Source organism: Crinia signifera, chromosome 7 (genome assembly GCF_055691185.1).
Source record: "Crinia signifera chromosome 7, ASM5569118v1, whole genome shotgun sequence".
Classification (NCBI taxonomy): Eukaryota; Metazoa; Chordata; class Amphibia; order Anura; family Myobatrachidae; genus Crinia; species Crinia signifera.
The window spans coordinates 92042384-92058702 of record NC_139223.1 but is presented as its reverse complement, the minus strand read 5'-3'; the positions used below and the strand labels follow the sequence as shown (position 1 = coordinate 92058702).

Here is a 16319-nt window from a genome sequence, read left to right as displayed (position 1 = left end):
GGTATTTATGCATGAATAACAGGATTTTTCGGTGTATTTTGGAAAAAGGAAAGAAGGTGATATTCAAGAAGCGTGAGGACTAGACAATAATATTTAGTTAGTATGTGCATATATACATGTGTTTTCTAGCTGTGGTATATATAGATGGATAGTGATTATACGTGAAGATAGGTTTATGAGAGTTGGTGATACTTAATAGGTGAGAATAGTTAATAGTGTGGGTTTAAAAAAGGATAATTGGTGATTTTATTAGGACAGCTGATATATTAACATCAAGATAGGTCGTCATTTTTGTCACTACAGCACCTGGTTTTCCCAAGGGGTCTCCCTTCTTGGTACTAGCCAGGCCCAACACTGCTTAGCTTCCAAGATCGGACGAGATTGGGCGTCACATAGTGTGGTATGACTGTAGATAAATGCCATGACAATTTTTTAGATGTTTAGAGACTTTATTTTATTGATAATTTAAAAAAGATTTTAAAAGAGTGTACATGGGTTGTGATAGGAGAAGTGCCAGTAAGAGAAGGTAGTGATACGTTTTTGACCTTATAAGAATGGTGCTATTTCGTAGCTGTCATTGAAACCCTGTGGGTGCATGGTATCCAACTCGAAGATCCAGAACATTTCTCTCTGGGATAATCTTGTCGCCAAATCTCCACCTCTAGGTCCCATTTTGACCAATTCGATTGCCTTAAAAGTTAGTCCATCAGGATTGGCGTTGTGATGACTTTCAAAGTGTTTGTAAATGGCGTGGCTGTCAATCTTGTTCTTGATATTTCGGTTGTGTTCTTGGATCCTCAGTTTCAGCGGTCTCTTAGTTTTCCCAACATACTTCAGGTTACAAGGGCATTCCAGAAGATAAATTACTGAGCTTGTGTTGCAGTTGATGAAATCTTTTATGGTGTATTCCTTTGTGTTATTGTGGTTGGTGAACTTTTTTCTGTTTGGATGAACGAACTTGCATATGTTGCATTTCCCACATTTGTATGAGCCTATACACTTAGTTCCTGTGTTTGTTTGTGGATTCTTTAGAAGGCTTGGTGCTAGAATATCCTTCAGGTTTTTAGATTTTCTGAAAATAACTTGGGGGTTTGGTGGTAAGATGTCCTTCAAGGTGGGATCCATCAGGAGTACGTTCCAATGTCTTTTAAGGCTCTGTTTAATCTTATATTCGTGTTGATTATAGGTGGTGATGAAAGATACTGTTTCCTTCCTCTCTTCTTTTTTGTTGTATTCCAGTAGGTCATTTCTTTGGATGTTGTTAACTTTAGATAATGCATTATTTAACACTTCGGTGGGGTATTCTTTTTCTTCAAATCTTTGTTTGTACAATTCAAGTTGGGTGGCACATTCTTCTTCCTTGTTGCAATTCCTTTTAATGCGGTTAAACTGGGAGAACGGAATGTTCTCCTTCCATTTCCGTAAGTGATTACTTTTATAGTGAAGGTAGCTGTTTGTGTCCACTTGCTTGATAAAATTCTTTGTGTGTACTTCGGTACCCTCACCTACCAATATTAGGTCCAGAAACTCGATCTGGGTTTTGTTAATGCTTGACGTGAATTTGAGGTTCATTTGGTTGTCACTGATGTATTTTAAAAAATCGGAAAACATAGCTTCATCGCCTTCCCACACGATTAAAATGTCATCAATATACCTTCTGTAAAACTTGACATTGTCCTTAAAAGCATGATCTGTGTAGATAAAACGTTTTTCCCAGTACCCCATAAAAAGATTGGCAAAACTTGGTGCAAAGATAGTGCCCATCACTGTACCGCATCTCTGTAGAAAAAACTGGTCTAAAAACTTAAAATAGTTGTGACTTAAAATAAACATCATGATGTCACAAATAAAAGTTTTATGTTGAGGGGTGATTGTGTCGTCCTCCTCCAGGAATTCTTTGCATGCTTTGATTCCGACTTCATGTTCTATGCATGTGTACAGCGACTGGACATCTATCGTGGCCCAATAAAAAGAATCCTTCCATGTGAAACTTCTAAAAAAATTTAAAACTGAGGTTGTGTCTTTTAAAAATGCGGGTAGGTTCATCACATATTTACGTAAAAAAATATCTACATACTCAGAGAGATTAGAGGTCAAGGAATCTATTCCTGCCACTATTGGACGTCCCGGTGGATCGACTAAAGATTTGTGGATCTTTGGCAGGAAATAGAATATAGGGGTGATGGGGTTGGACCTCATAAGGTACTGATACTCTTCTTTGGTTATTATTTTGTCCCGTAGGCCTTGTAGTAGCAGTATTCTGAGTTCTTCAATGAAACCTTCTTTTGGGTCCTGTTTCAGAGTCATGTATGAGGTCTTGTCATTCAGTAACCTATTTGCTTCGCGTACATAGGCCTCCCGATCCATAATGACCAAACCTCCCCCTTTGTCAGCTTGTTTCAGGATGATATCCGGGTTATCCTTGAGTTTCTTTAATGCTTCTCTCTCTGAGTTTGATAGATTTTTGTGTGTGATGGGTTCTATTTCTTTGTCACAAAGGTCCTTCTTAACTAAATCATAGAATATCCCAATGTTGTTCCCTTTTGATTCTAGGGGATAATATTTAGATACCGGTTTTAGTCCTGATTTTGATTGATTCTCGTAGTTCTGGATGCTGGCGTTTTCTTTCCTGGCGAAATGTCTTTTTAATGTTAATTTTCTCACAAATTTGTTCAAATCAATGTAAGTTTCGAATTTGTTCATTCCTCCTGTTGGGGCAAAGGATAAGCCCCTATTTAAAAGTGTTGTTTCTGCCTCACTCAGTGTGTGCTTGGAAAGGTTAAAAATTCCTTTTGGTTGTGATTTTACTGGATGATTCGTTTTTTGGGGTCTCTCCCTCCTGCCGCCCCTCTTTCCTCTTCTTCTACAAATCTTCTTTTGAGGGGGGATGCTAGTTTTACATCCTCCTTGACGCTTAGTCTCGTGGTTTCCCGTATCCTGGTGGCCGTATCCGTGGATAAAAAATCATCCCCAGTGGATTTTAGTCTCTGTAATGGTGTGTACCGGTTGAATGTTCTGAGTTGTGGTGTTTTCGGGGAGTTGTAAACTTTCATTTTGTTTCTGGTTACTTGATCGGATTGTCTTTGATAATTTCTTTGTTGGTACGGTGCATTGGAGAATCTGCTCCAATTTTTCACCTTGCCCTGTTCGTAGTCATGTTTATCTCTTAGGAATTTCTTTTCCTTTGTTTTGATCACTTCTTCCTCCATCCTGTCGATTTTTAAGTTCAAGACCTTTTCATTTATTTTGTAATCTTCCTTATCCTTGTATGGTTCAAGTGCGGCCTCTTTGTTTTTTATTTCTTCTTCTAACAATGTTAGAGCTTTTTTCTTCTCATCAACTATTAGTTTCATTAGGTTGATTGAACAGTTGTGTAGGATCGCATCCCACTTACCAATGAAATCAGTGTCCATGTTGCCAAATGTTGGTTGTTTGGTCAATCTGAGGCCTCTCGGGATACGTCCAACTGAGATGTATTGTTCGAGTCCCTTAATGTCCCACCATGCTTTCATTTCCTTGGCTAATAAACGTTCAATTGTCCAGAATTTGTCATCTAGATCACATGTGTCTGAGGGTACAGTTGTTACCTCATTTTCATTAAAGATCTTTTGACACCAATCGTGTCTTTTGTTGGTGCGTATGTTAGCTCCAAACATTCTTTTGGAGTAGAAATAGCACCAGGCAGCCTCTCAAAAGATACCTGGAAGAAATGTCTATGTATTTTGGATGAGCGGCGCCACTAGTGCTCCTCAAGAAAAATAATAATAATATCACCAGCAATTTTCCCTTATATTATAGAGGGTGTCTGCCAATTCTTTAAGAATTAGTGTCGGTAGAACACTTTAAAAGGTATAAAAGAAGTAGATAAAGATAGCGGCGACTAATTGCTGAGCTGGATATAGTAAAAAATATTTATTTTAGATGACAATACAAGACAAAAAAGTACGTATAAAAAGGAGGACTATTTTTAAGATATAGATATAAAAAATACAAGAATACAAGGAAAAACTGGAGTAGAATAAAAACACAATCTTCCTAAAATCAAATAAAAAGATATAAAGGAGATTTGCTTAACTTAAAAAGGATGGAGATCAGAGGTTGCCCAACGCGTTTCGTCGATGTGACTTCATCAAGGGGTAACAGGCAACTGAGACCAGACCGGTATTTATACCTGTATGTCTGTCTCCTGGCTATATGACATCACTTCCTGTGATAAATTGGTATGCAGGGCTATAAGGCTATTTAAACAGTTATTTTCTTTATCAAAGTGCTGTTAGTATTATTGGCTACATGTAATCAGACAATCGCTTGGTTCAGAAAGAGCAGATAATAAATATAAACATTTATATAAGTCCTAAAAGCATATAAAACGGTAATTCGCGGCACTTCCGCCACGTTTCCGGCATCCAGGCAGTCCTACTGCGCATGTCCAAGTTTGTATAAGGCTCGTTTTGACCTTCTTTGCGCATTGCGCATGCGCCGACCGTCAGACGACAAGATAGAGTTCTAGGCATTCTCAGGATGGAGTGTCCGTTTCACTGGGTGCCGGCGGCCATTTTCTAGTGGATCTTAGTAGCTTGTTGGAAAGATTGATTTTGTATGGTGGCCATCTTGGTGGAGGTAGCTTGTTGAATTCCGCGATATATAAAAGCAGATAAAGGGGGACATCGTGAATATATAAAACATACTTTCGTATCTGTGTATTCAGCGCTTATATGGTACACTTAATGGGGGGTATTTCAAACGTTGGTGTTCTGAATAAAGTGCTAAAATGCTTTTCATTAATAATACAGTACATTGCGGCGGCCATCTTTGTTGAGGCATTTAATCAGAGATATATTTTACTTCTATGTGAAAAGAGGGGACCGTGAATAATAAAAATCTATACTTCAGTAGAATTGCACATATTAGTGCCTATGAAAACAACTAGTGAGGATACTCCAAATTAGATGGATATTTTAGATAAAGGTCTGCATATTTAAATGCAGTGAGATTATTCTAGGTATTTATGCATGAATAACAGGATTTTTCGGTGTATTTTGGAAAAAGGAAAGAAGGTGATATTCAAGAAGCGTGAGGACTAGACAATAATATTTAGTTAGTATGTGCATATATACATGTGTTTTCTAGCTGTGGTATATATAGATGGATAGTGATTATACGTGAAGATAGGTTTATGAGAGTTGGTGATACTTAATAGGTGAGAATAGTTAATAGTGTGGGTTTAAATACGGATATGAAAAATTTATTTTCACATACAAGACATATAAAACATATATAAGAAATATATCTATTAAAAAAAGGGGGGGGGATGTACCACTATAAGATGAAGGGGAACAACACGTATGGTAGCACAATGGAAAAAGATGACACAATGAAAAACTTATTGACTATGTAGGTAAAAAACACTACTATGTTAAAAACCACATAAAAGTCATAAGACTGAGGAAGTCCTTTTGCGACGAAACATGTTGGGCAGCTTCTGAAATCCTACCTCTTTGCACTAAGTTAAGCCTCTTTTTATATCACATTTTTTATAATACTTGTTTTACGGTACCTCATTTAATCCATTCTTATGACTTTTATGTGGTTTTTAACATAGTAGTATTTTTTACCTACATAGTCAATAAGTTTTTCATTGTGTCATCTTTTTCCATTGTGCTACCATACGTGTTGTTCCCCTTCATCTTATAGTGGTACATCCCCCCCCCCTTTTTTTTAATAGATATATTTCTTATATATGTTTTATATGTCTTGTATGTGAAAATAAATTTTTCATATCCGTACTAATTTGCATATCCTTGTCCACTCAGTCGCCGGGTTCTTGAATTCTATTTTCCCATACCTATGCTCTAGAAGGCGGTACACCACAGTTTCTTACCAAGACCTGTGCTGACACCCCGTATACTTAGGGGGAGTTAGTGTGTCAAGTACCCATTTAACTATCCGTCTACCCTGTTTACTAGTACTTGGCGCTGACCACCCTTATCTTTTTTGTATCCATATATATATATATATATATATATATATATATGGAGAAATGAGGGGTTTTCAGGGTGCGCTAAAGACCTTATATGATTGAGCTGTACAATTCAAATGACAGTAAAAAACAATTTATTAAAAAGTTGCTCAAAGGAGCGTAGCAGTATATATGTAAGGTCCAATTACAGTTGCTGTGAACCGATGGTATAACAACAAATTGTACAATTAAACAGTAGACGGATGTCCATAAACGCCAGTTAAGTCCAACGCGTTTCGTCGTACACACGACTTCCTCAATGTAGAGTGTACTGCTAGGCTCCACACAAGTCTAGCAGTACACTCTACATTGACTGGAAGACTGAATACCTTTTGCACATCAAGAAATCTATTTCCATACTTATATGTATTACGGCTGGTGGACACACGTCCATTTCTGTAAACCCATCGAGTTTCTACAGCCAAAAAATTGTGCCTCCTAGGAGTTTCCTAGCGTTCGACCACTTTTGTGTGACCATCGTATTGTACCATGCCCCTGAGGAAGTCGTGTGTACGACGAAACGCGTTGGGCTTAACTGGCGTTTATGGACATCCGTCTACTGTTTAATTGTACAATTTGTTGTTATACCATCGGTTCACAGCAACTGTAATTGGTCCTTACATATATACTGCTACGCTCCTTTGAGCAACTTTTAATAAATTGTTTTTTACTGTCATTTGAATTGTACAGCTCAATCATATAAGGTCTTTAGCGCACCCTGAAAACCCCCCATTTCTCCATTTCTTTAACCGGGTCCCATCTAACAGGGGATCCTTTCAGGGTTGCAGCCCTTTGCATTACTCCCTCTGAGTGCACTGTGTGGCCCCCTTTTGCCATTCCTCATATATATATATATATATATATATATATATATATATATATATATATATATATATATATATATATACAGATGGAAAACTGGGAATTAATTTTGGGCTTCATTACCCACTACCAAGAGGAGGAATGTTTGTGGCTCACCTCTTCGCTAGAGTACAGCAACAAGCAGAGGAGAGAGGCTGCCTACAACCTGCTTGTCCAATATAGCAAGCTAACGTACTTTGTAGAAAATATTGCTTGGGTCCGGAAGAAAATTGCTAACCACCTGACTGTTTTTGTCAAGGAGAACAAAAAAGTGGAGGATTCCAAATGTTCTCAAGCTGCTATGGAAGCCATATACACACAACAAAATTATGGTACTACAAATAACTCATGTTCAAAAAGAGCAAAAAAGGAAACTAACATCAGGTTACCATGGTGTTGGGACAGAAACACCTGTTCCACATCACACTTTACACTTCACCCACCGCCCACCGACTCTACCTTCACAATCCATCCTCCTCTTTTTCCCCACATCCCTCCGGTTATCCTCAACCTCCGCCTCCACCCACTTACCCTATGCCACAATCCATCCTCCTCATCCAAGCTACCCTGCAAGTTATCCTCAACCTCCGCCCCTATCTGCCTACTCTACTGCTAAAATCCATCCTCCACCTGAACACAGCTACCCTTCCCAACCCACCCAAACATCCAACTGTCCCTCTGCATTTTTTTTCATTGCGAGAGAAGGAGCAGGAGGAGAAGGAGACTGACAAATGTAGGGTGATTTTTTTAGAGATTACATTTGAGTGGCCTGCATTTGAGTGGCACCACATCTGTTGCTCTGTATGTAAATATTTCTTAAGTTATTTAATATAATGCTGGCCACGATATACGGCATTAAGAATGGCACTGCTTTCAGTGGGTCAATGCACACATGCAGCTAAAGGCAGGTTAATGGTGCCAGGGACCCATCGACCTGCCTATAGCTGCATGTGTGCATTTTCCCTTTGGAAGTGGTGCCACTCTTAAAGCCCCACTGTTGCTCTATATGTATATTTTTGTCAAATAATATAATGCTTACCATGATATACAGCATTAAGATTGGCAATGCTTTTAAGGGGACAATCCAAACATGCAGCTAAAGCAGGGGTTCTCAATCTTTTTTGAATCCCGGCACCCTAGAGTATCAGAATTTTTTCACGGCACCCCTAGGCCAAAAAAAAATTGTAATTAGATTGGGTTTGATGCGGTTCTTAGGGTCATTTATCTGGTAAAGGGCAGGATTTGCTTCTGTTTGTACACATTTTATGATTGGCAGCCACCAGCACTGGTTTTGCCCATAAATAATTAACCATTAATAATTTGAGTTGGTCCTGCACCACCAACCCAGGGGTACCCTGCATGTATCCCGAGGCACCCCAGGGAGCCACGGCACACCGTTTGGGAAACACTGAGCTAGAGTGTTAGGACTCTGAGGGGATTCCAGAGAAAAGGTTACCAGGAAGGACAGGCCACGATCCAAGCCTAACTGTTAATGCCTCCAGAGGTTATTTGCACCTGCAGAGCTAAGGCGTCACCAATAATAGCCACGTTCAAAGGGGTAAATTAGGTTCACCCCAACCCAGGTGCCACCTGGACTTTGCAAGGAAACAATGTGTCCACCACCTCCAGAGCAGACAAGAGGATTGCTAACTAAAAGACCCAAAAACATGGAACACAACAGAAATGTGGCACAACTGTACACCACGGGAGATAGTCCTCCAGCAGTCCAACAAACACTTATTTACACAAATGATCCCTAGCTGGATCATTTAGGAAGATAGTGAAGTGGGGAGCAACAATACAGCGTCCCACCACACTACCCCAAATGCAACAATACACAAAAAGGTGCTAATAATTACACAATACTCCAACAGCTAGACCTATACATGCAGTTCTGTAGAAAGATGTTATACCACAGAGATGGCTCCAACCTTAACACTGATGATAGCTTGTGGGAACACTAGAGAGACACCATATAACTACACATAGTTTATACTGCACTGCAAATAACAGAGAATACAAATGCATAGATGATACAAGGACACTTATCTCTCTACAGGTCTTGGTCAGGACATCATTAGCTGCTACCAGGGAACAGAAAAAAACTTGGACTCATCTGTGACACAATTCCACATGCACAGGAAGGACACAGACTTCAGGCTTGCACAAGAAGCTGACAGGCAAAACAGACTAGGACTGGCTGCACAAGGAAAATCATCGGCAGGGTCTTCTCCCATACATTTCCAGGTTTTTTGTTCCCACCAGATAGATCTGTACATGTGTACGCACCTATATAGAGGGAGGTGATGCAGCTGAGATTTGCCAGGAATTAATGCTTTCTCCCCCATCGGCAATATGTTCCCTTCCTGCTTCTCTCCACAGCGCCTCAACCTAGCTGGGGCAGGGAATAACAATGTGCCTCCAGCTCACACAACTACATCTCACCATCATTGTTCCTCCCCCAGCCCAGGGACCAACAGTAGGTAACCATGACTCCATTCAAGCATCTGGTTCCTCCATGACCCTGACTGAGTATAGAGAAAAGTTGAGGACGGTGAATAGGAGTAGCCTCCTGCGACTCCTACCATGTAAACTGGGTGAGTAACAAGGAGCATGCAGCGTTGTTTACTGCAGCAGGAAACTACAGTACAGTACTTCATTTTTTTTCAGGGAGAAGCCTCTGCACTCTGTGGATCTCTCTGAGCCTGGGCTTGTAGTACCCGCAGTACCCCCTGATGCCATCCCTGCACATGTGTTTGGGGACCATTAGATTTGCTTCTTGATGTGCTTTCCTGCACATTATTTACCCCTATCTATCATCGCCACCATGACCTCCAGGCAACCACTGGCAGTTAGCTTGTGCTCTTTTAACGTGAGAGGTTTAAATATACCTAAGAGGCATTCTACATTTTTACAAGAACTTCACATTTAAAAAAGCTTATTGTCCCAAAACTTGGAAATTACTATTATCCTTAGATACATTATACTGTACTGTAGTAATAATAATCCAGCAATAAAGTTCTTAGCCATAGCAATACTTTTCTCCCATAGACTTCCTGTCTCCGATGTCTCAAATCACATTTTAGTAGAAGGCAGATGTTAAGTTTTATAATGTAGGATATATATATATTATTATTTATTAAATATTACATTGTTTATATAGCACACAAATATTCTGAAGCACTTTACTGAGAAAAGTTGAACATTCACATCAATCCCTGCCCCAGTGGATCGTACAATCAGTGTTCCCTCTAAGCTGTGCGCACGTGCGCGCGCACACACCTTGACGAGAGGGCGCACAGACATTACAACTGAGCGCACAAAGCAGCAGTGGTCCCTTTTTGCAGTTGTGGACTCAATTAATGTGTGTTTCACCCATTAACTACATTGTGTACTGTATTTTGAATGTTTAAATGTTTAATATAATTTTGAAGTAAAGTTAACACAAATGCTGAACGTAATTTTCCAGTTATATATAAGTGAGGCACAAAAATGTAAATTTCATTCCAAAGTTGCACAGACAAAATCTTTAGCCGCACACACCCTTCGTAAAGTTAGAGGGAACATTGCTTACAATCTATATTCCAAATTCATTCTGGGGATAATTTTTGTGTGAGCCCATTAACCTACCAGTATATTTATGGATTGTGGGAGAAAACCAGAACACATGAAGGAAACCTACGCAAGCACAGGGAGATTATACAAACTCTGCACAGATTATTGTACATACAGTATCTAACTTCTTCTTTAATGGTATACACACACAGTGATTCCCTTCCCACATCTGTGCCCCCTCCCCTTTATTATTTACTTCAGTACTCCTTTTATTTCAATTTTTTTCCCTTTTTTTTACTATTGTATTATTGATATTATATAGTATTAGATATGGAAGGCCCTTTATTACTGTTCTGTACTAAACTGGAATATCTATTTACCATATGTTTCTATTTTTTTGTTCATTTTTTGCAATGTTATAGGTCTATGTTTGGCCATTACTATGATCTTTCTTAATAAAAAACAACAACAACAGATTGTTCAAAAAAACATAATTATTGGTATTTGTGTTTAAAAATTGTCACATAATTCTGCAGCAGACAATAATCAAGACATGTAACAGTTCATACATTGTAAGTGTAACACATTAAATACAATGAGAGCTCTACCATGGCTTAACGGGGTCATGCGACTCAACCCCCCCTCCTTTCATTAGTAGGAGCCAGGGAAGGTCTTTTTGGCACCCCCTTGCAAATGACAAATTTGTAACCTATTTCCCATACTTTATAAAGTAACTGTCATAGAACTCCTGAATATTTAATGAGACATCTGGAGCCATAGAATAGAGGGTATAGGAAATGTAAATTACTTTTTTGTATGCACACAAACTTTGTTTCATGAACAAATATTAAAAAGATTGTATAAAATTACCTTCAGGCTATGGGGATTTATGCACAGTATTTTTCGACAGTCGAAAAATCTGCTTTTTTTGTACATTCGACTTATTCAATTATAGTGTTGACTTTTCAACTCTAACATAATGCGGATGTGGATTACATGGGTTTTGTCTTTTTAAATAAGTGAAACTGCAGTGGCAAAACATGTGTAAAAGCCAGCCAAAAACATCTGCAATAGAATATAAAAGCCTGTTTTTTTGGCTGCCCCAATTGAATACCCCCTTATTGTACAAGGTGTATATAAAACATGCATGCAAATGCATTATATGTTTTTTGCCGCTGATCCCCAAGATATCGCATTATGGTATGCAAATATTTCAAATTACAGACAAATTTTTATATTTCTGGTCCCACACATTTTAGATATGGGAGATTGAACCTGTTAATAAATAATGCAAACAGATGTTGATCTTATATATTATATGTGTTAATATAGAGATATTTGCAAGGCTACCATGAAAGTTTACACACACACACATTCCCTGACCTCCAAGTCAACTCCTACTTCACTGAGTATGCAGTACCTGATCACTTCTCCTTCTCCATCTGCTATTCTCACAGTTCTGTTGTTTGCGTGAACTACTATGTTGCTAATTGGGGCAGTACGGATGGTGTAATGGTTAGCATTACTGCCTCAAAGCATTGAGGTTATGGGTTTGATTCCCACCATGGCCCTAACTGTGCTGAGTTTGTATATTCTCCCCATACTTGCGTGTGTTTCCTCTGGGTACTCAGGTTTCCTCCCACATTAAAAAAAAATACTTGTAAATTATTTGGCTCCTAACAAAATTAACCCTAGAATGTGTGTGCGTGTACATGTGGTAGGGAATATAGATTGTAAGCTCCACTGGGGTAGGGACTGATGTGAATGTTCAAATATTCTCTGTAAAGTGATGCGGAATATGTATGCTCTATACTGTATAAGAAACTGTTAATAAATAAATAAACATACCTCCCAACAGTCCCGATTTTAGCGGGACAGTCCCGATTATCAGGGCCTGTCCCGCTGTCCCACCCGCGGGCGGCAGTGTTCCGCGGTGTGGGGGTGCTGTTGGGAGTCCCCCCTGTCAGCTGCTAAGCAGCGGGGAATAAACACTGTGCGCATGCGCATAGCGTCTACTCCCGCAGCCAGGGCCTCTGGGTCATGCCCCCATAGCGGCAAAATGGGGGCGTGGCCTCGTGGGAGAGCCGCGAGTATAGACCACGCCCCAAATTAGGCCACGCCCCCGGAAATTTCGGCCCGCCTACGGCGCACATCAGCAGCGTCCCGCCTGATGTAATGGCAAAGTTGGGAGGTATGAAATAAATAATAATTTTTTTGGACACCACATTTTATTTTAAATTTGAAGTGAATTCATGGCATTTTAGGATGTACATTTTTATACTTATTAAAAATATGTTTAGCTATAAAACTGATCCTTATACCAGAATTGTTTTTTTTTTATTGATTGATTGTAGCTGGAGTAGTAAAATAATATTCTTAGGATTTGCTTTGTTTATTCATACTGAAGCATGTAGTATCTATTTTTGTTAGGACTTTCTGGACATTTAGTTTACTAATTTTTAAATAAAAAATAAATCCAGTTTATGGTCTCTGCAAGCAAATATATTATTTGAATTGGAATCAGTATAAAGTAAAACTCTATACACTCTGTAGGTGTTAATAACACATTTTATTAAATGCCAGATTTACAGTATAGTTAGACAATCATACAAATAAAACAAATCCAACAAAAGTGCATGAAACATTTTATGAAAAGAGTGATTTCTCTTTTGTCGTATAAAAAAGCTCTGATCTGCTAACAACATAGATAGTGACATTCCTGAACTTAATGAGCCCCAAAGGCAAGGTTACAAACTTCCATCATCTCACCTTACAATAGATTTTTTCAGCTACAATAATATCAAATGTCTAGATTTGGAAAATAAGTTATGTGCTAAGAAAAACAAAGAAACATTGAAAAACATTACAAGCTGTTGAGTGAAAGCAAATGTATCCACTTAAATGGGATTTTTTTTATATTATTCGAAAAAGTTGATTTTTACTCTTTTTTATAAACATATAATTTTAAATAAATTATAATTTTTTAAAATATGCATAGGGGCATGTAAAATCTTGGGGACACCCAAATTATTTGCCGCATATAAAGAATATAATAAGAAATGTAAAAATACAATCAACATTGCTAAATTAGAAACAGAACCTAAAATAGCCGTGGATAGAAAATCTAATCCCCAAATATTCTACAGTTATATAAATTGGGAAACAGTTAAGGAAGGAAAATATTGGCCCACTAAAAAATAAGCAGGGTACTCTGGCAATAGATGAAAAAAAAAAAAGAAAACAGATATATTCAATTAATTCTTTGCTTCCGTATTTATAAGGGAAGAATCTTCAGAGGTTCTCCCAGAGATTGAATGCTCATGATTGCTCCCAAACTGTTTGTTTGAGGGAGGAAATAGTCAAATTTAGATGATAGAACCTAAATAGTAACAAATCTCCTGGCCCGGACAAAATACACCCTAAGATACAAAAAGAATGGAGTTCTGTCATACCACTACCATTATATCTGATATTCGAGTAATCAATAAACTCGGGGATGTTCAATTCAACTAATTCAATTAGCTTCTATCAGGAAGTCAGTTGGGGGGTAGATTTAGCAAAATCTGTTGATTATAATACTTCTTGATTTTGCTAAAGCTTTCGACATGGTGCTTCATAAAAGGTTATTAATAAAACTAGGTAACTTAGGGATAGGAGATAAGATTTGTAATTGGATTAAAAACTTGTTACGCAATCGGGGACAGAGAGTGGTGGTCCAACAAGGTTCAATATATTGACCCACCTTATTTAATAAATTAATTAGTGATACCGGTAGTGACAGTGAGTAAGATTGCAATATTTGCTGATGACACAAAATTGTGTAAGGAAATCAATTCAGGAGAGGATGTGATTATACTACAATGCAACATAATTAATTGAAATGGTGGGCAGAAAGGTGTAAAATGCAGTTTAATGTTAAGAAATGTAAAGTAAGTCATTATGGGAACAAAAATGAACAAGCTACTTTCAGGCTAAATGGAGTTAATATAGGGAATTCTGGAGTGGAGGAGGGTTTAGTGGTCATCATAGATGATAAATTGGGTAAAGTGCAGCAGCACACTGGCATGCATTAAGGGGAATGAATTCAAGGGATGCCAATGTGACAGTGCCTCTTTAGGAGGCATTACTGAGACCACACTTGGAGTATTGTGTTCGGTTCTGGGCACCGCACCTTGAAAAGGACGTAAAATAATTGGAACAGGTACACAGCAGGGTAACTAAGCTAGTAAAAGGTCTCGAATCACTAGAATTCAAAAATAGGCTAACCAGGCTTAACATGTGTTATATATGATTAGAATGTTCATATACAGGACTGGGATTCAGAAGGAACTGGGAGATGATTTGTTCATTAACAGGCCTATACTTAGGACATGCAGGCATGTACTCAGACTCCAGGAAAATAAATTCCACACTGAATTAAGAAGAGGATTCTTCACCATTAGAGCTGTAAAATTCTGGAACTCTTTGCAGGTGAGGTGGTTACAGATAGAGAATTTTTGACAAACAAATGCACAATAAAATCTTAGTGCAGCTGATCCCAAATGCACAGAGTAGAAACACCATATACAACTCCACAATTAAAATATCAAGAAGAATTGTGAATTTGAACAATAGCGCTCAAAGATAACTAAGAAACAAGACTGTTACACCTTGTGAATGAATGAATAAATAAATGAATACAAAACCAACATAACATGGATCAAAGTTCCAGTTTGTATACATATGTAGTACTTCAAGGTTTCAATGATGGCATTATCTCACCTATTAAATAATATGGGGAGAAAGAATAGATACCAGTATAGTGCAGATCAATAAAATATAAATGTTTTTCAAAAGCACATTGTACTTACAAATAAGTGACTTGTTTTAAAAGCATAAGACAAGTATTCCCAGGCATGCAGCAGGCAGAGAGATGTTGAAGCAGGTCTCCAGCTCAGGTCCCCCAATCCGGAAAGGAACCTCAGTCATGGATCCACGTCCACCACAGAATTCAACCAGGGGTCCACAAGTCCAAAAAACGGGGTGTCATGCATGTGGGGTGGTTACAGCAACTACTGTTAATGAATTGAAATCAAAACTGCATACATTTTTGTCCACTAAGGGAATAATATAGATATGTCTTACTCATGTCAGTAGTTACATCTCAATTGGTTGATCTTGATGGACTAACATCTTTTTTCAACCTTAATTACTATGTTACTATGTGGCAACACACCCCAAGAATAGTGAATTAGGTGCTATTTTATTAACACCTCACCAGGGCTGTTACAACATGCTCAGCAAAGTATGCAAAGCCGGGAGGTGCTGGGCTGGAGAGGCACTCTACACAATCTGTTACCCTGCTACTGTCTGCTGTTGCTGCCTTCTGCCACTGCTGATCTTCCATGATAGGTCCCTCTCCTTTCTGTGCCTCCCCATTGCACCTGCATTCTTCAGCACTGTCCCCTCTCTATTCCATTCCTGTGGGCATTATGTGTATGGGGCACTATAACAGTGGGAATTATGTGTAAGGGACAATACTATTATGGGCATTAAGTGTAATGGAAACAACTACAGTGGGCATTATATATAAAGGACATTACTACTGTTTGGATTATATGCATAAAAGGCACTACTACTGTACACATTATGTGTAAGGGGCACTATTACTGAGGGCACTTTGTGTATAAGGGGCACTACTGTCACTTGAGGTGATTTTGTGGTTCTACATTTAGGTTGTTCATGTGGAGCAAGTGAGTTTGCGGGATGGTTAACTTGGCTGCTCTGATGTAATGGCTACGCATAAACTGGGTAACTTGAAAGATGATGGAACTCCCAAGCAGAGGCACAAAGTCTAAATGACCAGTGGTATTCACTGGGGGCCACCATAAAAAAATATGGTTGT

The 16319-nt window shown here is 38.6% G+C and overlaps 1 pseudogene; it reads right to left on the bottom strand.

The window, feature by feature from the left end:
• Positions 1-294: 294 nt before the first annotated feature.
• On the bottom strand, positions 295-414 carry LOC146025114 (5S ribosomal RNA; annotated as a pseudogene).
• Positions 415-16319: the final 15905 nt, after the last annotated feature.